Source organism: Somniosus microcephalus, unplaced genomic scaffold (genome assembly GCF_052327205.1).
Source record: "Somniosus microcephalus isolate GS21.2 unplaced genomic scaffold, FLI_Smic_1.0 scaffold175, whole genome shotgun sequence".
NCBI lineage: Eukaryota > Metazoa > Chordata > Chondrichthyes > Squaliformes > Somniosidae > Somniosus > Somniosus microcephalus.
This window is the reverse complement of record NW_028225362.1, coordinates 457,921-481,224: the sequence shown is the minus strand read 5'-3', so window position 1 is coordinate 481,224 and position 23,304 is coordinate 457,921. Positions and strand designations below refer to the sequence as shown.

The window sequence follows — 23,304 nt, the reverse complement described above, 5'->3', positions numbered from 1 at the left end:
CACACTCTGCTGATGCTCACTTGTGAGCTGTGATACACCAGGTGACAACACTACTCTATGTCCTGAAGGTCTCACCGAGGTGTGAGTGTCTGCGCTGGTGCTGGGTGCGCTTACTTCTGCTGACGCTGCGCCCTCAGAGGCTGGAGCTTCCTCTGAGGAGTCTGGCTGCAAAGCCTCTTCCTCCTCGGCAGTGGCGACGGGGGCTCCAGATGGTCCTGTGGGGGAGTAAAGGAAAGAGTTAGAGATGTGATGCCAAGGCTACTTGCACATTGGATTTGGCAGATGCTCATAAGTCCAAATGATGTGGCTTCAGAATCATATCAGCAACTCATGCTATGTCAATGAGAGAGATGGGGAACTATTCTGTTACCAGCTTGCGGGCTTGCTCCTGTCTCTCCTGCCCCAGCATCCACAGGCACGTCAGCCCCAGCAATCTCCATCACAGCTTCCTCCCAGGGGCTCAGGTGGGCGACTGAGGGTGGTCCTCCTCCAGTCCTCGCACGCTCTCGTCTATTGTGAGCTCTCTTTTCCTGCAATGAGGGAGACAAGTGGAGTTTGAGTGAGAGTGCAGGAGTGAGTGTAGAGATTGCATAGCATAGATACTTAGAAGGAGACAAAGATGGTGTGAGGCTGCAAGACCAAGGGCCCTCCCTGTGTGTTGTCAGTTGTGTTCCAAGCATCAGAGTGAGCGGCAGTGTGAGGGCTGCATGGTGGAATAGTTATGTGAATGTGAGCATAGAGAGAGAGAGGAATGGGTAAGGGTGCATGGATGTGACTGTGAAGTGGGATGTGGAGGAAGAGATTGCTGAAGCTGAGTGCTGTTGGAGAAAGGCAATGGGGATCAGGTTGAGGGTGATGGAAACTTCATACTTACTTTTCCTGTGCGGTGAAGGTCATGGAAGCGCTTCCTGCACTGCATCCAGGTCCGACGGGTGACTCCCAGAGAGTTGACCTCTGCAGCCACCTCCATCCAGGCAGCCCTGGTCTCTTTGGGAGGCCTCTTCCTCCCTGAGCTAGGGAAAAGGACCTCCCTGTGGGCCCTAACCCCATCCACCAATGTCTGCAATGAGGTCTCGTCAAATTTGGCGGCAGCTCGGCCTCTGTCGCTGGCAGCAGCTGGTGCAGGCTCCTGTGCCATTCTGTCCGACTGGTTGGGAAGCCTGCAGAGGTTGAGAAGCTTGCTGGACACTTTCAAAGCACCACGAATGATGACATCATAACGTGGGGCTTTCTGACTGGAATTGGACACTTAGCAAGGGTGCCCACACGCTGGAAATTAATTGGCCAATTGAGGGAAAATTGCGTGCAGCTGGCTGACCCATTTAGATTCGGGTCGGAACCCGACATTCGGGGAACCCGACAATTCCCCGCACCTTCGGGAAAATCGGGGCCATTGTGTGGTACGCAGAGGTGCTTTGGGCCCTTTGAAAGAGTTTTACTAATCGCTGAGTGAAGTTAACCAGCTTCAAGTCCTCTCGGTGTGTCACTGCTCTTTCACATTTTCATTAAAAATTTACCTGTGAATTGCAGATTAAGTGGCTCCATGCCATCTGCTTGGTTTCTGGTGCATCGGCCCCATTATTTACAGGGGGGCGGGGAGGGAGCATGGGGACTTTTAGCAACCGTGAAACTCGGAAATACGAGGACTGCGGAGATCCTGCCGAATTTAACAGCAGGACCTCATTTGAGTTTTTTTCCCTCAGTTTCCACCCCCCACCGCCCCCCCCGAAAGGACCAGAGAGGAGGGAGGTAGCAAGGGAAGGAGAAAGGGAAAGGCCGCGGTGGGGGACATCGCAGGGTGGGGGTTGGGAATCGTGGTGGGGAGGAGAAGATCCTAAGGAAGGATATTCAGGCATTATGCCTATTACTACCATTCACATATAAACTATCAGTGAGTTACTGTATTACTGTTTGTTATTAAGGAAACCTGAGTTAGCAGCATTTCTATTAGTTAGCATAACATCAGTGAGTTACTATTAGTTACTGGTGGAATTAAAGTTGCTCCCACCTGGTTTCCCCTCTGCGAATTGCTCCCCCACCCTTGATTTCCCCTCTATCCCACCCGTGTTTTCACCTCTTCGCCCTCTCACACAATGGCTGCTGGCGTAAAACCACAAACAAAGATACTCAACTACAGGGAACTTAACATTTATTATGTAAACGTATTAACATTTGCACAAGTCACATGTTTAGAAGTCAGCCATCAGGTGATCAAATCTTCAGGAATACCTCCAGCCAGCATTAGCAACCCTACAGGACACTGCACCAACAAAGTTCTAGGTTCGATTCTTGATTTGTACTAAATTGACGAATCTCAGTCAAGGCAGTATTAGGGGACTCAGTGTCATTCGGTTGAGGAAGGGACATAATTTTAGCGAGCGTTGCTGCTCCTGATCACTGCCTGATAAACCCAGCTGAAAGTGGACATCAGGAAAGAACTGGATTTGGTTTCTCTGCGATATCCTCATGGTAAAACAATCTGCCAATATTAACTTGTTTAGGGTCACATATGAAGAATGGGCCCATGAAGGATACCAGTGCTCGAGAACCCATACACAGTATTACTCATCAGCTTCAGACTTTACAACATACTCATAAGTACTAGCAGAACTAATAGCAATCAGAGGATGCATTCTTATACAACAGGAGTATTATAAAGGGCCGTATTTTGCGACCCCTTCGGGTGCGTATGAGGTGCGCACCGCCCGTGGGGGCCGCGCAAGTTCCGGGCTTAGGTATGCGAAGCACATGCGCTAAAACCTGGAACTTGCAATGTGTCAAGAATCTTCTTGACAGATCCTCTGCATCCCCGGGAGAAGGGCCTCTGCGGGTGGAGAGTTACGCTATTTGCCCAACTTCCGCCCGCTGAATGCCTGTGAAATTCTAACGCTTGGTAAAAGCAGACGTAAGGCTTGCTTTTACCAGCATAAAAATGAAAAAAAATAGAAAAATAAAATTGTATCACTCATTTTTACATTAAAAACCCTGTCCAATAAAGTAAGTTTATTTTTAGCCCTATTAAAACATATTTTAAAAAAAAAATTAAATTAAATTTTTGTTTAAAATATTTAATTAAATGGCATTTTCATTAATTTTCAAAAAGTAATTTTTAAAATTTATTTCATGTGTCATATTTTATGCATTTTTTAAGTGATCCCCATTCATGAATGGGGATTCCCTTCTTTTATTGGTTGGGCCGACTCACATGCACCCCGGGATACCAGAGAGGCCCAGGATCACAGGCCTCCATACCTCCTGGGTCACCAGGTAAATGCATAGATTTTTTATAGGTCGGAAGCCTCCAATCACAAATTTTGGGCCATTATGTAACCTACAATATATTATATATGAACAGTTAAAAAAAAGAACTTGCATTTATATAGCACCATTAATGACTTCAGGACATCCCAAAGCACTTTACACCCAATGAAGTACATTTTTTTGAAGTGTAATTGTTATATCCGTGTATCTTAATGTTGTGTCCTTCAATAATCAGGCAACAGACTGCAGGGAACGATCAACAGGTGTTTACTGAATGAGGGTTCAAACTGCAACTGACTGTACAGATCACTACTCAGGGTTTATATACAGGTGTGGTCACTGCCGGTACTACAGGATACAGGAGCTGTAAAAAGTAGTTCTCCCCCTTAAAGGTACATACATTACAATTCCTCCCCTTTTAGATTAACAGTACCATAAAACTCATTTAACAATTAAATATCAAACTAATTACAATTAACACTTTTAACATGCAACATTAACTGAAAATAGTCGATTTATAAATTCAGTCTTTGGGGAGGCTTCCTGATTCTTTCTGGATAACGCCTTTCCCGAGTGTCTCGCTCTTGGTGCGGAGGCGATTCTAACACCCTGTCGTCAGTTGATTCATCAGCTTCCAATGCTATTGTTTCTGAGGTAGATGCGACCTGTACGTCGGGTTCCTCACCAGGTACGTATGGCCGAGACATGGGGTTGACTCGTTCCTGTGACTCTAGGATCTGGTCAGCATGGCGTCTCACAATGTTCTCCCGAACATCCACTGTGTACATTAGTGGCCCCTGCCGTTTGCATATCGTTCCTGGTTGCCATTTCTCTGTTCGGTAGTCGTGGGCCAAGACTGGTTGCCCGACATTGAAGCTCCTTATCGGCTTCTCATTGATGTGCTGGAATTGCTTACTCTCAACATCTCTTCGTACATTTGGTCTGAGCAAATCCAGACGAGATCTCAACCTTCGGTTAAAGAACATCATGGCCGGGGCCTGGTTGGTGACTGCATGTGTCGCATTTCTGTAGGCTAACAGGAAATTGTCCACCTTATGCTGCAGTGGAATGTCGTCATCGCACATGGCCTTTACTGCTTTTTTAAAGGTTTGTACGAACCTCTCAGCCAATCCATTTGTGGCTGGATGATACGGGGCGGATGTGTAATGCCTTACCCCATTCCTTTTCATAAATCTTCGAAACTCTTCGGACACAAACTGTGGTCCGTTATCAGAGCAAATCTGCTCTGGCAAGCTGTTCCTGGCAAAAATGGTCCGTAGGACTGCAATAGTTTTCTCCGTGGTGGTGGAGGACATTTTGATCACCTCAGGCCATTTTGAGTGCGCATCCACGGCTATTAAAAACATTGAGTCCATGAATGGACCAGCAAAATCAATATGCACCCGTTGCCATGGAGATGAGGGCCAATCCCATGGGTGTAGAGGGGCATGTGGTGGTGCATTTTGGAACTTCTGGCATCCTGAGCAGCTCTTTGTCAGGTCCTCGATTTGCTGATCGATCCCCGGCCACCACACATAAGCCCTAGCAAGGCTTTTCATTTTCACCCCTCCCAGATGACCTTCGTGAAGCTCATTGAGCACTCTCTCCCTTAACTTGGGTGGAATTACCACTCGGGATCCACACATCAAGGTCCCCTGGCATACTGACAGCTGTTCTCTTCTGGATGAGAATGCTGGCAACAGTGAGTCGCCATGTGCTGGCCATCCCTTCACCGTCAAATCATATACCCGAGACAGTGTCGGGTCATTTCAGGTCTTCTTCTCTATACCAGCGTTAGTTACTGGCAAGCATTCAATTATAGTCGAACGAAATATTTCGACAGGATCCACTGCTGGTGCTTCCTCCGCAGTAGGCAGTGGCAGGCGTGATAGCCCATCAGCATTTCCATGCTGTTTCGTGCCCTTATACTCAATTTCATATTGGTGCGCCCCTAGAAAAAGGGACCATCTTTGTAGCCGTTGTGCAGTCATCACCGGAACGCCCTTCTTTGGATTAAAGATGGAGACAAGTGGTTGGTGGTCAGTCAGCAAGGTGAACTTCTGCCCGTGCAGATAGTGATTGAACTTTTTCACTCCCCACACTAGGCTGAGGGCCTCCCTGTCAATCTGGGCGTAGTTACACTCGGCTGAGGTTAGTGACCGAGACACAAAGGCTACTGGCCTCTCCGAGCCGTCCGGGAATTTGTGCGACAGCACCGCTCCAATGCCATAGGGTGATGCATCACACGCCAACCGAATTGGTAGTGCTGGGTTGAAATGAGCCAACACCTCTTTTGATGTGATCAATACTTTGCTCTTCTGGAAAGCTCGTTTACATTCGTCACTCCACTTCCATGGTACCCCCGTTTGCAGTAGGGTGTTCAGTGGGTGTAGTACGGTAGACAAATTCGGCAAGAACTTATGGTAGTAGTTCACCAGCCCGAGGAACGACCTCAGTTGTGACACATTTTCCGGTGCTGGAGCCTTGACTACTGCCTCAATCTTTTCAGGGGACTTATGTAACCCCTCTTTATGAATAACGTGGCCACAATACGAGATCTGCTTCTGGAAAAACTCACATTTGTGGCGATTAGCTCGGAGCCCATATTCCTTCAATCTAGTGAGCACCTGCTCCAGGTTGGCGAGGTGATCACTGTCATTTTCGCCCGTGACCAGGATGTCGTCCAAATAACACTGGGTCCCTGGAATCCCTTGCAGGACTTGTTCCATTGCCCTTTGCCAAATAGCCGGAGCTGATGCTACCCCAAACACCAGCCGGTTGTATTGGTAGAGACCTTTATGAGTGTTGATCGTGAGGTACTGTTTCGAGGCTTCTTCTACCTCCATTTGCAGGTACGCCTGGGCCAGATCAATCTTAGTGAAGCGTTTCCCTCCAGATAGCGAGGCAAAAATATCTTCACTCCGCTGAAGCGGATATTGTACAGTGTGAAGGACTAGGTTCACTGTCACCTTAAAGTCCCCACAGATGCGAACCTTCTTTGGTTCCCCAGGCGTATTACTCAACGACCTCTTCATTACAGGAACGATGGGTGTAGCCCACTCGCTCCAGTCCACTTTGGACAGTACTCCTGAACGTTCCAAACCTTCCAGCTCTGCTTCGACGGCTGGGCGGATCGCATAAGGTACTGGTCTGGCCTTAAAAGACTTTGGGCTTGCATTTTCCTCTATTTTGATCGTTGCTGTTATGCCTTTTAGTGTTCCGAGTCCCTGCTGGAACACTTCTTGTGCGTCAGTTAGCATTTTTGACAGTCGTCCAGGTGTGACGTCGTCATCCTTTTTGGCATCTACAGTCAGTGCTTGTATGGAATGCCAATCTAGCTGTATCTTCCGGATCCATTCACGTCCTAGTAGTGGTGGTCCTCCATCTGGCAATACATATAGGTCCATTTTTGGTGTTTCCTTGCCATTATATATAACGTTCACCCTTATTTTTCCTTTGGGGTAGACTTTTTGCCCCGTGTACGTCTTCAAGACAATCTTTGTATCTCTCAAGGGTATATGTGAGAATAGCCGCTTGTAGTCCCTTCGGTTTATGACTGTTAGGGCTGATCCTGTGTCCAATTCCATTTTCACTTGGACTCCTGCTATCTTGAGCATGACCCAGATAGTTTGGTGATCCTCCGTTTTGATCACATTATGTAGTTTCAGACAACCCAGCTCCTTGCTTCCGGAGTCTGTCACTCTTCTGTTCGTCTGAACTACTCTCCGTCACCTTATGTACCTTCTTGTACTTCTCCTGTGGAGATTTCTTGCTGCTGGTTTTCTTTCCCGACCTGCAGACTCTTGCTATGTGTCCTACTTTTCCACACTGTGCACACTTTGTCCTTGAACCAGCAATCATTATGGTCGTGTGTTGTTCTGCCGCAGCGATAGCACTTCACTGTTCCGTATGACATTTCATTTGTGCCATATTCTTGCGGTCTCCGTTGTATCTCTGCAGCGCCCCGTGCTGCTGCTTTGTGTGATACTGCAATGCTGAAAGCCTTGTCCAGCGTAAGATCCTTTTCTGATAGAAGCCGTTTCTGGGTTCCTTCACTTTGAAGCCCACACACAAACTTGTCCCTTAAAGTATCTGCTAATCCCGTTCCAAACTGGCAGTGTTTCGATAGCTTGCGCAGTTCCGTTAAATACTCAGCATTACTTTCATCTTTATGCTGGTTCCTTTTGTGAAACTTAAATCTTTCTGCTATCAGCAGCGGTGTGGGGTTTAAGTGGTCCTGTAGGATTGACACAATATTTTCAAAATCCTTTTCTACTGGCTTCTCTGGGGTTACTAGGTTTCGTACCCATGTAATTCAACAATACCAGCGCTTTCTTGTCATCTGGCACTTCATTCGCCTTGCAGTATACTTCTATGCGTTCGACATATGTCGTCCAATCTTCGACTTCATTGTCGAACGCTGTGATACTGCCACTCTTCGGCATTTTTGGGTGTGGTTAGACTGGCTTAAAATGGCGTCTCCCGCGCTTTCCTTTCTTCCCCGCTGCGGCTTAAAATGGCGTCTCCTGCGCTGCTGCCAACGCCGCTCTTGGCGGCCCTCGTGGCAAATGGCGATGCCCTGTGTGTTTCGTGCGCTGCTCCTGCGCTGCTGCCAATGCCGCTCTCTGCGGTTCTCATGGCAATGGCAGTGCCTCGCGTTTTCCTGCGCGCCTCTCTCCCCCGTTGACGCTGCTCGGCCCTTGAACACCGGCTGCGCTCTGCTCTCTCTTGTCTCTCTCCCCGTTGAAGCCGCTCGGTCCTGAACACCGGCTGCGCCCTGTGCGCTCTGCCCTCTCTCTCTCCCCCATCGACGCTGCTCGGTCTTTTTCTGTGCCACTCGGTCGGCTCTAGCCGCCGCTGTCCGGGAAGGGTCTGCGCAGTACCTGTTGCCAGCCCGTTTCGCTGGACCACCCTGACTGGAAAGCCAAGCCTGGCTCTCGACAGCCTCCCCTGCGATGCTCAAATCTCCGCTGGATGACTGGGCGGTTGCCCGTGGTCGACGCCCGTGCTTCTGGATTCGACCTCCTTCCACTGTTCTCCAGGAGCGAATCCCTGGGAGGTGATCCAGAGTTGCAGGTAGGTTCGAATCTGCGTCGTCACCAATGTTATATCCGTGTAGCTTAATGTTGTGTCCTCCAATAATCAGACAAAGACTGCAGGGAACGATCAACAGGTGTTTACTGAATGAGTGTTCAAACTGCAACTGACTGTACAGGTCACTACTCAGGGTTTATATACAGGTGTGGTCACTGCCGGTACTACAGGATACAGGAGCTGTAAAAAGTAGTTCTCCCCCTTAAAGGTACATACACTACAGTAGTCACTGTCGAGATTATATGATTGTTGATATACAATAGTTGACGTGCTGTGCCATGCCCAGAGAAAAGTAAAACCAAAATTGTCTCTCTTTCTTTCCTTCCTTCTAACTCTTTCTTTGTCGCTCTCAGATAGCGCACCTGCTCACCTACAACATTCACAAAGGTGATGAACAGTTTCACAATGTTGACACAGTTCCAAAAGAGTTGACGACGTGAAAAACCTGAAACTGAAAAACAGCCCTGAATAAAGGCCTATGCCTGAGAACACTGCTTCATGGTGTCTGAATAAATTAAACTCCTTTTTGCTGCATTATGTTTCAGGATTTTATTAGTGTTTCGGGATCACTTTCCACAATTCAATTTGTTTTTACAGTAAAAACTGAAACCCACACATGACGTACAGAAATAGTTACCATGGGAGTTCAGTGGGGCATAAACTTGCCATGACTTAATCTGCAACTGTACCCAATGCAAAACTCCAAGTACTCAAAAATTAATTTAGAAATTCCTGAAGTATGTTTCCCGTGTGGGAAGTGGGGGTGGTGGTGGGGGGGGGGGGGGGCAAGAAACATGCTTCACTAGGAGTTTATTTTGGTGCACTTTGACCTGTAGCTTGTTTCACCATTTGAAATTTATTCTGGAATGGTTTTATATTGGGCTAGAAATTGCGGTTGCAGTACGCCTCCAGCCCGCAAAACAATTATGAAAGTACCTCCTGGCACCCAGGCTCTGCAGAGTTGCGATCTCAGGCCTCGAGGCGGAGGGCAGTGTAATGGCCCACGGATCCCAGGGACGCAGGTGTTGCAGAAGCGTACCTGGGATTACGTGGGCCCAGTCCCTCAATCAATAAGCAGAATTCCATTTCAATCATTCATGAAGAGAATCCTCTAATGATATGCAATTGAATCCCCAAATCTAATAATCAGACAATGTACAGAATTGAAATTTTATTCATAATTACCTTCATTGCACCAACCTCAACAAAAATTTAATTTTTTGATAATTTTATACATCATTAAAATTGTAATCCAGGTCAATATTTGCATAGACTCATTTAAAACAGTGTATGTGCATAATTTAGGTTATGAAAATGTTTAATTTAAGCCTTTGATATCCCCTTACGCTGATGCAAACACGTGGGCAAATGCTGGCCAAATAGACCAACTCAGCGCCAGCGATTGCATACTCGGGGGCCCCCGCGGATGGCCTGTGAACGCGTACGTCGACAGGCCGCAAATTCCGGATTTCGTGCATGCAGAAATCTCGAACTTGCGGGGCATTTCAATACAACGGCGTACTCTGAGAGACACCGCTGTTTCAGGACCAAGATATAACTTCATTATTTTGCGGACACAATGCAGAAAAAAAAAGCCCGCGAGAAACTGACACTACCCTTAATACGCATGTGCATTAAGCCTCTGTCATAATTCACTTCTAGCAGTGACACCCTGAAACCTGACCGTTTCCCTCGATACCCACAGTCACAAAATGCCTTCACCATCTCCCAGTACTTGTTACTGCCCTCTGGCTGCTTGTGGCAAGGCAAGGGTCATACACGAGAGGTCAGCCTGAATCAATGGAAGAAATTTGCTTTCAGGCAAACCACCATTCAGCTACAGTGGAGCTGAGAATGTAAATTGCCTGATCACTTGCAAGTTGTACAAGGACTGTCATCATTCTGCATTAATACAAGAGCATATTTTCCATTAGCCACAAGTACTACTTGTTACTGCTCAGCATCCCTACAGATTGCCATATGGTCAATTTCTCAGCAAAGCAACAAGATTATTTTCAAGTCATGGATAATTATAATATGATCGACTATCATTTTTACAAGGCACTCTACTCACGTGCTATAAAGGAGCCAAAATGAACACAGAAATAAACGTTATTGGCCCAGAAATTCAGGTCGGGGGCTTCCCGCGTGTGCAAGCCCCCGATCTGTACTTACCTAGCGCGCCGGCCCCCGTGGAATTTCGATCCGGGGCCTGGTCCAGCTGCCGGCGCACAGTGCTTGCGTATCCCAGGGGCGCAGTTAGTTCGATGCATCCCCTGGGATCACGTGGGCCATGGGGAGCCAATCGGAGCAGGGAATGTTACATTCATAAGTCTGACAGGAAGTGCTGTCAAGACTTATAAATACTACGGCCCCAAAATAGCACTAAATCTTCAAATAAATTTTTTAAAAATCACATTTTTTAAATAAACTATAAATTAAATGAAATAACTATTTTAAACAATAATTTAAATTTTTGAAAAAAATAATTTTATTTTCTAACGGGGCTAAAAATAAACTTACGCTGCTTTAAAGTATTTAAAAATAATAAACCTGTGGAAAAAATGTTTTAATTTTAATTAATTCACCACTTACTTTGTAAAAAGCAAGCCTTATGCCTGCTTTTTACATTTCTAAATTCTGCAGGCTTACATTCCCGGGAAAACCTGTAAAAAAAAACGAAGTTTGATGCGCACGCGCAGCCTCCCCCGCGCACGCGTTCGACCTCTGAACCCCTGCTTTCAGGGGAACGGAAGTGCCGGTTTCCTGCGCATGCGCAGTGCATGCAGGAAACTGGCACTTCCATTTGGCTTACGGGTGAGTACCCTGTGCGTACTCACCCATGGAGACCCGAATTTCTGGGCCATTATATTTTTCTACCAAATGTGTTATGAGAATTAAAGATCCTCAATTCAATTCAATCCAGTGCAACTTTAACTACTTATGAAATAAGAACATAAGAAATAGGAGCAGGAATAGGCCACTTGGCCCCTCGAGCCTGCTCCGCCATTCAATAAGATCATGGCTGATCTTGGGCTCAAAGCCACTTCCCTGCCTGCTCCCCATAACCCTTCACTCCCGTATCTTGCAAAAATCTGTCTATCTCCTCCTTAAATGTATTTAATGACCCAGCCTCCACAGCTCTCTGGGGCAGAGAATTCCACAGATTTATGACCCTCTGAGAGAAGAAATTCCTCCTCATCTCAATCTCAGTTCTAAGAGGGCGACCCTTTATTCTGAAAATATGCCCCAGAGGTCTAGATTTCCCCACGAGGGGAAACATCCTCTCTGCATCTACCTTGTCGAGCCCCCTCAGTATCTTATATGTTTCAATAAGATCACCTCTCATTCTTCTAAATTCCAATGAGTATAGGCCCAACCTGCTCAACCTTTCCTTATAAGTTAACCCCCTCATCTCTGGAATTAACCTAGTGAATCGTCTCTGAACTGCCTCCAATGCACGTATATCCTTCCTTAAATAAGGAGACCAAAACTGTACGCAGTACTCAAGGTGTGGTCTCACCAATACCTTGTACAGTTGTAGTAGGACTTCCCTGCTTTTATACTCCAACCCCCTTGAAATAAAGGCCAACATTCCATTTGCCTTTTTGATTACTTGCTGTACCTGCATGCTAACTTTTTGTGTTTCATGCACAAGGACCCCCAGGTCCCTCTGAACTGTAGCATTTTGTAATCTCTCTCCATTTAAATAACAATGTGTTTTTTTATTTTTCCTGCCAAAGTGGATAACCTCGCACTTTTCCACATTATACTCCATCTGCCAAATGTTTGCCCATTCACTTAACCTGTCTATATCTCTTTGCAGATTCTTTGAGTCCTCTGCACAACTTGCTTTCCCACCCATCTTTGTATCATCCGCAAACTTGGCTACATTATATTTGGTCCTTTCATCCAAGTCATTAATGTAGATTGTAAATAGTTGAGGCCCCAGCACCAATCCCTGTGGCACCCCATTAGTTACCATTTGCCAACCGGAAAATGACCTATTTATCCCGACTTTCTGCTTTCTGTTAGTTAGCCAATTCTCTATCTATGCTAATATATTACCCCCAACTCCGTGAGCTCTTATCTTATGCAGTAACCTTTTATGTGGCACCTTATCGAATGCCTTCTGGAAATCCAAATACACCACATCCACTGACTCACCTTTGTCCACCCTGCTTGTTACATCCTCAAAGAACTCCAGCAAATTTGTAAAACATGATTTCCCTTTCATAAAACCATGCTGACTCTGCGTGACTGCATTATGATTTTCCAAATACCCTGCTACTGCTTCCTTAATGAAGGACTCCAGCATTTTCCCAACAACAGGTGTTGGGCTAACTGATCTATAGTTTCCTGCTTTCTGTCTCCCTCCTTTCTTAAATAGGGGTGTTACATTTGCAGTTTTCCAATTTGCTGGGACCTCTCCAGAGTCCAGGGAATTTTGGTAGATTGCAACCAATGCATTCACTATCTCTGCAGCCACTTCTTTTAAGACCCTGGGATGCAGGCCATCTGGTCATGGGGACTTGTCTTTTAGTCCCATTATTTTACCAAGTACTATTTCCTTAGTGATAGTGATTGTCTTTAGTTCCCCCTTCCCTGTGGCCCCTGGATTATCCATTATTAGGATGTTGATAGTGTCTTCTACCGTGAAGACAGATACAAAATATTTGTTCAGGGTCTCTGCCATTTCCTCGTTCCCCATTATTAATTCCCCAGTCTCATCCTCTAAGGGACCAACGTTTACTTTAGCTACTCTCTTCCTTTTTATATACCTGTAGAAGCTCTTACTATCTGTTTTAATATTTCTTGCCAGTTTACTCTCATAATTCATCTTCTCTCTCTTTATTATTTTTTTAGTCATCCTTTGCTGGTTTAAAAAAATTTCCCAATCCTCTGGTCTCCCACCAATCTTGCCAACATGTTTGGCATCTTGGCGATAATGTGATACCCGGTTCCTGAAGCTGCACTGAAATATAATTGAGTGTGGAGGTCTGAAGCCTTCAACGTGACCAATGAGCTCAGCGCAGTCCATTACAGTGAATATACTGAGCCGGATGTTGCTGAAGTGGGGCATCTCGCTGCGTGCCCCGTTAGTTAGACTTGTTCCTGCACCCTTCAGCTCAGGATGGTATGTTGCCTCCCTGGTGCCAGGGTCAAGGATGCCAATGAGCGGCTGCAGGACACTCTGAGGGGGGAGGGTGAACAGCCAGAGGTCATTGTCTATATCAGAACCAACGACATAGGCAGAAAGAGGGATGAGGTCCTGCAGGCAAAGTTTAGGGAGCTAGGAGAGAGATTAAAAAGCAGGTCCTCAAAGGTAGTAATCTCCGGATTGTAGGATCCATTCCTCCCCCCAACGGTAAAAATTGGACTATGAAATATAAAAACCCAGAACTGCACAGCCCGCAAAAAGGGCTCGGCAATAAAGGGTTAATTCAAACATTGCAGCCGAAGGTACAAACCATCAAGAGACTGGATATCAATTTTCACAGACAATCTAAAATACAAATGCTTCTGAAAAGGAACATTTATGCATATCCGTTTACCTTAAGGGGTTACATTGTTCACCTTGGACCATGGCTCCAGAAGAGCTGGTATCAGCGCAGGCCTAGACAATGGGCCGGGCCCTGAACCATTCGAACACGAATGCTAAGAGAAACCAACAATTAGCATACGCAGTCACCTTGGGAAGGTTGCATTGTCAGAAAGGACCTCAATATAGACAGTCGATGCCCAAGTAATCAATAGACAATACGAGGGGCAATTAGCTATCAAGAGTTCCCTGCTAGAGACATTCACACATTTTGATACGGCCATCGTGTGCACAGGAGGGGGCCAGGAAATGTGTTTCAGATATTGTAAGTTGTTTTTTGGTTTAAAGAGGAGTCACTTCGAAGAGAGTCAGCGTGGGGAGCTAACGCAAGAGCAGTGAGCAGAAAGATTCGGGCCTACAATCAACTCCAGGAGACAGCTGATCGGGAGTGGTGATTGTATGTTGCAGTCAAATCATAGAGGGGGGCTTTTGTGATTGAGTCTGAGTAAGTTTGTGAGTTTCAGTCAGATCACAATCTGGGTAACTTTATATATAACAGTCAAACTGCGGACGGATTTAACTGTGCCATATTGTGTCGATGCAAATGACCCTTGCGTAGGGGTTTGTATTTTGCGGTTGTTAGTCTAGTATAAATCATAGGGACTTATACTGGGGAGGTAATTGTGTGTGTGTGTTCAGTAAACGAATGAATCAAAGGTTGAGCCAAAACCCTATGCAGTGTGTATTTTGTTCTTAAACCATCTAATTTCTGTAAAAGAAAGAGGTTTGATGAGGTCTTGAATTCAAGACCTCATCAAACTACAGAGAGTGTCACTGTTTGACAGCTTCACAGAGCTGTCAAACGATGACAATTCACCTGTCAAAAATTTTTGACAGATGAAACGTCATACGTTGACGTTCTCTGCAACCGGCTTTCCCTTAATTGGCCTGCTAAGCCCGCTAGGTGGGCTTAACAAAGTCAATCAGGGGAAAATAGCGTGGGTTGGCCAGAAGTTGATGGAGGCAGGACTGAAACCCGACAAGTAGGAGTCCCGCCTCCAAAAGCTCCCCATTGGCAAAATCACCCCCTATGACTCAATACTTTTTTGCCCTGTAAGCTGCTAGCAGTGCGAGCTGATAACGGAGGGCAGCAGGGCATCTGGGATACTGTTGAACAATGGGACAAACAGGGTATGTCCTTAACAATGGGATTTAAGGATTGAGAAATAAACAGAGGAAGGACTGAGAAGGAGCATGGATTAGAGTGTGTGAATTCAATGTCAAATCAGGCACAGAAAGAGAAATAAAGCGAGGGAAAAATAAGATTGGATTAAGAGAGAGAGAAAAAGAGACAGAAAGGAAAAGAAAGAATTTTTTAAAAATCTCTAAGAACAATTCACGAGCTGAAGGAATGAGACTCGGCACTTTTAATTGTTCACTTTCTGGGCCAGAGAGGTTGATTGGCAGTCATTAACAATTATTATCTTGTTACTTATGCTGCTAGTTACTAGACCAACTTTCTGTGGCAAGTTTAACGGGCAATTAAAGTGCAAATGCAGCAATTCCATGAAAATCACCGCGAGGTTAAGGCCGAGATGTCATTTTCTGGAAGCTAACAGCGGAGCGGCACATATCATCCAGCAACTTATGGCGATTCGCAATTCACTGCATATCTCTTCCGTGCCATAAGTTGCTGACTGATTTTCACATTAATAACGACGTGCATCGTCATCACTTTTCAGCAATTTCTCGCCCACTGTAAGGCTTATTGTGGCTGTGAAAATGATTCAAATTAGGAACCTCCCCATGATACAAGTGGACCACTGGAAGGGGAGGCCCAGGCAAAAAATAAATGATAAATTTCCCCAGCTGTTCCTCCCTCCCTCCCCCACCCACCTTGTAATTTTGTTGGCGAGAAAGATGCATCATGGAAGTTGTAGTTTTCAGCCTGCTCCTGTGGAACTACAATATCCAGAGTGCACCTTCAAAAATCTGACAACCAGATTGCAGAAAAATTACAAACAACTGTGAGGTATGAGCAGATGAAAATATCAAAAATAAAAATATTTCATTTTTTTGACCATTTTGTATAATTTAAACTAGTAAATAGAAATTCTGAACTAACAATGTTATTTGTGCTGTGGTTTCTTTTGTATCACAGAGAGGGAAGGTTTACGTGGGGCCGAGATTGGATGTTTACTCAGATACTGTGACCGAATTCAATCAGCCAAGCCTAATGGTGAATTGCCACGTTGGTCATTGGTGACTCCACGATGAACAATGCCTCCCTGGGCAGTGCTACAACAGCGACAGCTTCAGTGAGAATTACGAACCTACCGTGGAAAATAAGGAAAGAGAAATATCTTTCAGAATGCGCAACTAACTGAGAAAAATATGGAGATGGAGTGGAAAATAAACGAATGAAGCACTTGCACCGTAAGCAAAGACTGCAAAGTGCCCATAGAAATTAAAGCAAGAATATAAATATTTAAAGTGTGCCAGATTTTAAGCTTGTATCAGTCACATGATAGGGAGTTAATGTGCATAGGTCCCTGAAGGTGGCAGGACGTATTGAGAGAGTGGGGTTAGCAAAGCATATGGGGGGAAAAATTCAGTATCGCCCCGTTTGGGGCGCCATTATCGGCCGTGCGCAAAGTTTAGCGCCTGGCGCTAATTATCGCCTCCGACGGCAAACTTGGCTTTTATCGCCCTTGGAGGTGATTGGAGCGCTAAATCAGGCGCTTCACACCTGTCTTAAGGCGCAAAGGCCGAGGAGCGAGGCGCTACCTCAGAGCGCTGGCAAAGCTCATGTGATGTCAGTCAGCAATGGAACACAGACACACTGGCGCTGGCCAGTTCTTAAAGGGGAGTTCTGACAAAAGGTCATCGACCTGAAACGTTAACTCTGTTTCTCTCTTCACAGATGCTGCTTGACCTGCTGAGTTTCTCCAGCATTTTCTGTTTTTATCTTAAAGGGGAGGGTTGATTTTGCTCTCAATCCACATCCTGCCTCGGAGCAGCAGGGAGCAGCGAGGAGGAGCCCGGCTTAAAAACCGGCGGCAGTTGCGAGGCCCGACCACTCGGAGCAGCAGGGAGCAGCGAGGAGGAGCCCGGCTTAAAAACCGGCGGCAGTTGCGAGGCCCGACCACTCGGAGCAGCAGGGAGCAGCGAGGAGGAGCCCGGCTTAAAAACCGGCGGCAGTTGCGAGGCCCGACCACTCGGAGCAGCAGGGAGCAGCGAGGAGGAGCCCGGCTTAAAAACCGGCGGCAGTTGCGAGGCCCGACCACTCGGAGCAGCAGGGAGCAGTGAGGAGGAGCCCGGCTTAAAAACCGGCGGCAGTTGCGAGGCCCGACCACTCGGAGCAGCAGGGAGCAGCGAGGAGGAGCCCGGCTTAAAAACCGGCGGCAGTTGCGAGGCCCGACCACTCGGAGCAGCAGGGAGCAGCGAGGAGGAGCCCGGCTTAAAAACCGGCGGCAGTTGCGAGGCGTACCAAATCAACAGCAGAGGAGAGAGGTAAAAAGTAATCAGTGTGTGACGTCACCAGGGAGCAGCTGGTGCAGTCGGGAGAGCAGGAGGCCAGTAACTCTTATATAGGTGGAGCTGTTGCTAAACCCGAAACACTACAGTGTAGTGTCTCCCACCCTTCCACCTCCTCTAACCTTTTAGGGGTTAGGGGAAGTTGAAAAGGTAGGTTCAATTTATTTTATTTCAGGAGCCTAACCTAGGTGGAAAAGGTTCCAGGACAGGAGGCGGCAGTGAAAATACAACACCAGAAAACAGGTAGGTGACTGGTTGGTGAGTACTTTCACAAACTTATTCTAAGTAGAATTCAATAATTAAGCTAAATCGTAGTAAATAAAAGGGTATTGTTAGGGTTAAGTCATGGAAGGGCAGCTCGGACCCGTGTCATGCTCCTCCTGTGCCATGTGGGAAATCAGGGACACTGTCCCTGACAACTATGTGTGCAGGAAGTGTGTCCAGCTGCAGCTCCTAGCGGACCGCATGGCGGCGCTGGAGCTGCGAATGGACTCACTCTGGAGCATACGCGATGCTGAGGATGTTGTGGATAGCACATTCAGTGAGTTGGTCACACCGCAGGTAAAGGCTAGCTCAGACAGTAAATGGGTGACCAAAAGGCAGGGTAAAGGCAGGAAGGTAGTGCAGGAGTCACCTGCGGTCATCTCCCTCCAAAACAGGTTTACCGTTTTGGGTACTGTTGGGGGAGATGACTTATCAGGGGAAGGCACCAGCAGCCAGGTTCAGGGCACCATGACTGGCTCTGCTGCACAGAAGGGCGGGAAAAAGAGGGATAGGGCTATAGTGATAGGGGATTCAATTGTAAGGGGGATAGATAGGAGTTTCTGTGGCCGAGACCGAGACTCCAAGATGGTATGTTGCCTCCCTGGTGCAAGGGTCAAGGATGTCTCGGAGCGGGTGCAGAGCATTCTGAAGGGGGAGGGGGATCAGCCAGTTGTCGTGGTACATGTAGGTACCAACGATGTAGGTAAAAAGAGGGAGGAGGTCCTACAAGCTGAATTTAGGGAGTTAGGAGCTAAATTGAAAAGTAGGACCTCAAAGGTAGTAATCTCTGGATTGCTACCAGTGCCACGAGCTAATAAGTTTAGAGAGAGTAAGATAGATAAGCTAAATACGTGGCTTGAGCAGTGGTGCAAGGGAGAGGGATTTAAATTCTTGAGGCATTGGAACCAGTTCTTGGGGAGGAGTGACCTGTACCAAGGGGACGGTCTACACCTGAACTGTGAGGGAGCCGATGTCCTCGGGGTAATATTTTCTAGGGCGGTTCGGGAGGATTTAAACTAATTTGGCAGGGGGATGGGAACCTAGGTAGTGGAAAAGAGGGAAGTCATATGAAGTCAGAAATAGATGGTAGAAAGGTGAGAAGCAATAAGCAAAGGAGAGAAACACAAAGGGCCAAACTAATTCATAATGAGAGTGTGAAAAAAGCAAGCCTGAAGGCTTTGTATCTTAATGCTAGAAGCATTAGGAACAAGGTGGATGAATTAGTTGTGGAAATAGAGGTAAACAAGTATGATTTGATTGGGATTACAGAAACGTGGCTGCAGGGTGGGCAAGGCTGGGAACTTAACATCCAGGGATATACAATATTTAGGAAGGATCGGCAAAAAGGTAGGGGAGGTGGGGTAGCATTGCTGGTAAAGGAGGGGATTAATGCAATGGAAAGGAAGGATATTAACTCGGATGAAACGGAATCTGTATGGGTAGAAATGAGAAATAGCAAGGGGAGGAAAACGTTAGTGGGTGTGATATATAGGCCTCCAAATAGTAATATGGAGGTGAGGGAAGGCATAAAAAGGGAAATTAGAGAAGCGTGCGATAAGAGCACAGCTGTCATCATGGGTGACTTTAATTTACATATTGATTGGACTACCCAAATTAGTAAAAATTCTGAGGAGGAGGAATTCCTGGAATGTTTTAGGGACGGTTATCTGGACCAATATGTCGAGGAGCCGACTCGAGATCAGGCCATTTTAGACTGGGTATTGTGCAATGAGAAGGGACTTATCAGCAATCTTCTTGTACGAGGCCCCTTGGGTCAGAGCGATCATAATATGATCGAGCTCTCAGTCGAGATGGAGAGTGAGGAAATTGAATCAGAGACTAAGGTCCAGAACTTAAATAAAGGGAATTACGAGGGTATGAGACGGGAATTGGGTAAGATTGATTGGGTGGTGTTTCTGGGGGGATTGACAGTGGATAGACAATGGCAAGCATTCAAAGATAGAATGGAAGAATTCCAGAACATGTTTATACCGGTTTGGCATTAAAATAAACCTAAAAAGGTGACTCAACCGTGGATAACGAGGGAAATTAGGGACAGCATAAAATCAAAAAAAAGGGCATATCAACTGGCAAAAAAAAGCACCAGACCGGAAGATTGGGGGCAGTACAGGATACAGCAAAAGAGGACAAAGGGATTAATCAGGAAGGGGAAAATAGAATACGAAAGTAAACTTGCAGCAAACATAAAGACAGACTGCAAAAGCTTTTATCGGTATATCAGGAGGAAAAGACTGGTAAAATCCCAAGTCGGTCCCTTGCAGTCTGATTCGGGAGAATATATAATGGAGAATAAGGAAATGGCAGACCAATTAAACTCATACTTTGGTTCTGTATTCACAAAGGAGGACACAAATAACCTCCCAGGAATATCGGCAAACATAGGGACTAATGAGAGGGAGGAGCTGACAGAAATTAGTATCTCTAGGGATATGGTGTTGGGTAAGTTGAGGGGACTGAAGGCCGACAAATCCCCAGGGCCTGATAAACTACATCCTAGGGTACTTAAGGAGGTTGCCCTGGAGATAGCAGATGCTCTAAGGATCATCTTCCGGAACTCCATTGACTCGGGAACAGTACCCGTGGATTGGAGGGTAGCTAATGTTACCCCAATATTTAAAAAGGGGGGTAGAGAGAAAGCAGGGAATTATAGACCAGTAAGCCTTACATCGGTTGTGGGCAAAATGCTAGAGTCCATTATTAAGGATAAAATAGCGGAGCACTTGACAAATGGGGAAAGGATCGGACAGAGTCAACATGGATTTACAAAGGGTAAATCGTGTTTGACTAATCTGCTGGAATTTTTTGAGGAGGTAACTGGTAGAATAGATGGGGGAGAGCCAGTGGATGTGGTGTACCTTGACTTCCAGAAAGCCTTCGATAAGGTTCCACACAAAAGATTATCATGCAAAATTAAGGCTCATGGGATTGGGGGCAAAGTATTAACGTGGATAGAGAACTGGCTGGCGGATAGAAAACAGAGAGTTGGAATAAACGGCTCGTTTTCGGAGTGGCAGGCAGTGACCAGCGGGGTGCCGCAAGGATCTGTCCTGGGACCCCAGCTGTTCACAATATATATAAATGATCTGGATCAGGGAATTGGATGCAATATTTCCAAATTCGCTGACGACACTAAACTAGGAGGAGGGGTGGGCTCTGATGAGGATGTCAGGAGGCTACAGTGTGATTTGGACAGGTTGGGGGAATGGGCGGATACGTGGCAGATGCACTATAATGTGGATAAATGCGAGGTTATCCACTTTGGGGGTAAAAACAGGAGGGTAGATTATTATCTAAATGGCAATAGATTGGGAGATGGGGAAGTGCAGAGGGACCTGGGTGTTCTTGTGCACCAGTCACTGAAGGAGAGCATGCAGGTGCAACAGGCGATTAAGAAGGCAAATGGTATGTTGGCCTTCATATCAAGGGGGTTCGAGTATAGGAATAGGGATACCTTACTACAGCTGTACAAGGTGCTGGTGAGACCGCATCTGGAGTATTGTGTACAGTTTTGGTCGCCCCATCTGCGGAAGGATGTTCTTGCCATGGAAAGAGTGCAACGGCGATTCACCAGGCTGATACCTGGAATGGCGGGAATGACCTACGAAGAGAGATTAAATAGTTTGGGCTTGTACTCACTGGAGTTTAGAAGATTGAGAGGGGATCTCATCGAAACATATAAAATTATGGCAGGCCTGGACAGGCTGAATTCAGAGAGAATGTTTCCAATGGCCGGGGAGCACAGAACCAGGGGCCACAGTCTAAAAATAGCGGGCAAATCATTTAAAACAGAGATGAGGAAGAATTTCTTCACTCAAAGAGTGGTGAGCCTGTGGAATTCCCTGCCACAGAGGGCTGTGAAGGCTAATTCAATAAATATTTTCAAGAGAGAATTGGATATATTTCTGAAGGCTAAGGGGATTAAGGGTTACGGAGAAAAGGCGGGGACGGGGTACTGAACTGGTAAGATCAGCTATGATCTCAGACGAAGATCAGCCATGATCTCATTGAATGGCGGAGCAGGCTCGAAGGGCCGAATGGCCTACTCCTGTTCCTATCTCTATGTATCTATGTAAGCATGGTCTCTTCTTAGCTAATAAAAGCCTTATTCATCTCTTCTTTCGACTCGTCATCTCTTCTTCGACTCATCACCTTTTATGAAGTAATTGATAAGCGTATCAATTTTATTAGCTAAAAGTTAAATGGCGACACCTGAGGAGCAACAACAGCAACGGATACAGCAGACATTGCTGAGAGCCCTCAGACCACCACGCCTGGACCTCGACCCTCAAGAGGTGGGTGCATCAGCCAAGTTTGAACACTGGCTGAGCTGCTTTGAATCCTTCCTCGCAATCTCACAGGTTACAGAGGAGGATCACAAACTGAAAATTTTGACCGCCCAGGTGAGCCATCAAGTATATATGCTAATCCGGGACTCTAATACGTACGTGGCGGCCCTCGAGCTACTAAAAGGGCAATATACGCGCCCAGTGAACACAATTTATGCCCGACACCTCTTGGGATCCCGCAGGCAGCAACCGGGAGAATCGGTAGGGGCATTTGCACGGGCGCTACTGGCACTCTGCAGAGACTGCGATTGTAAAGCGGTAACGGCTGTGGAGCACGCGCAGGGACTCGCCTGTGATGCCTTCGTCAGGGGCCTCCAGTCAGACCACACCCGGCAGAGACTGCTAGAAAGCAAGGAACCCGACCTGAAGACGGCCATTGCCCTTGCGCTCTCGTTAGAGGAGGCCCACCGAAACCTCGAGGCATACCCCCGTAACGGCGCCGAGACATGGCAATCGAAACCGTGGGACACGGGACCGCCGCCCCCGGCACCAACCGCTGCAGCGACCCAACCGAGACAGCAGCCTCCGGTAAGAACTGCTTCGATGCCCAGTAACCAGGCCCAAAAATGCTATTTCTGTGGCCAGTTAAAACATCCCAGAGCGCACTGCCCAGCTAAGACAGCTACCTGCTCGGGCTGCGGGAAGAAAGGCCATTACGCTAACGCCTGCAAGGGGAAGCCAGCCAGCAGTGCAGCGTGCGGGCCGTGGGAGCAGCCATCTTATCCGCCATTTTGTGTACCCCCGGCCGCATGGCATCCGCCGCCATCGTATCCAACGCACTCAACCGCCATTTCGTCACCGGAACCGACCACCGTCTCGGCGGATGACTATAGTGACTCACTAAGCCACATACTGGCCTCCGTGACGCTGGATCAAGCCCTCCCTCACCATCTATCCAGCTCCATGATGGATATCGCGGTAAACGGCCGCGCCACCAGTTGCCTGATCGACAGCGGGAGCACAGAGAGTTTCGTCCACCCCGACACGGTACGTAGCCACTCCCTCACGATTCTGCCAACGCACCATCGCATTTCTATGGCGTCCAAGTCCCAGTCAATGGACATCAGCGGCTACTGTGTGGTGACCCTGTCAGTAGGGGGCACTGAATATAAAAAATTTAAACTGCTAGTCCTGCCCCGTCTTTGCGCTGCCGTCCTGCTAGGGTTGGATTTTCAGTGCCACCTTAAGAGTGTCACACTAGCATACGGTGGACCCCTCCCCCCACTCACAGTCTGCAAC

The 23,304-nt window shown here is 47.0% G+C and overlaps 1 long non-coding RNA gene across 3 annotated transcripts in view; it reads right to left on the bottom strand.

Annotated features, from left to right (window-relative positions):
• The window catches only part of LOC147082104 (uncharacterized), a 54,412-nt gene extending 40,417 nt beyond the window's left edge, over positions 1 to 13,995 (bottom strand). Inside the window, exon 1 of one of the 3 annotated variants that reach the window (XR_015076306.1) lies at positions 13,911 to 13,995. This is a non-coding gene — a long non-coding RNA (uncharacterized LOC147082104). The remainder of the gene's footprint in view (positions 1 to 13,910) is intronic. The other 2 variants (XR_015076308.1, XR_015076307.1) reach the window with 2 other exon arrangements.
• Between the last annotated feature and the right edge of the window lie 9,309 nt (positions 13,996 to 23,304).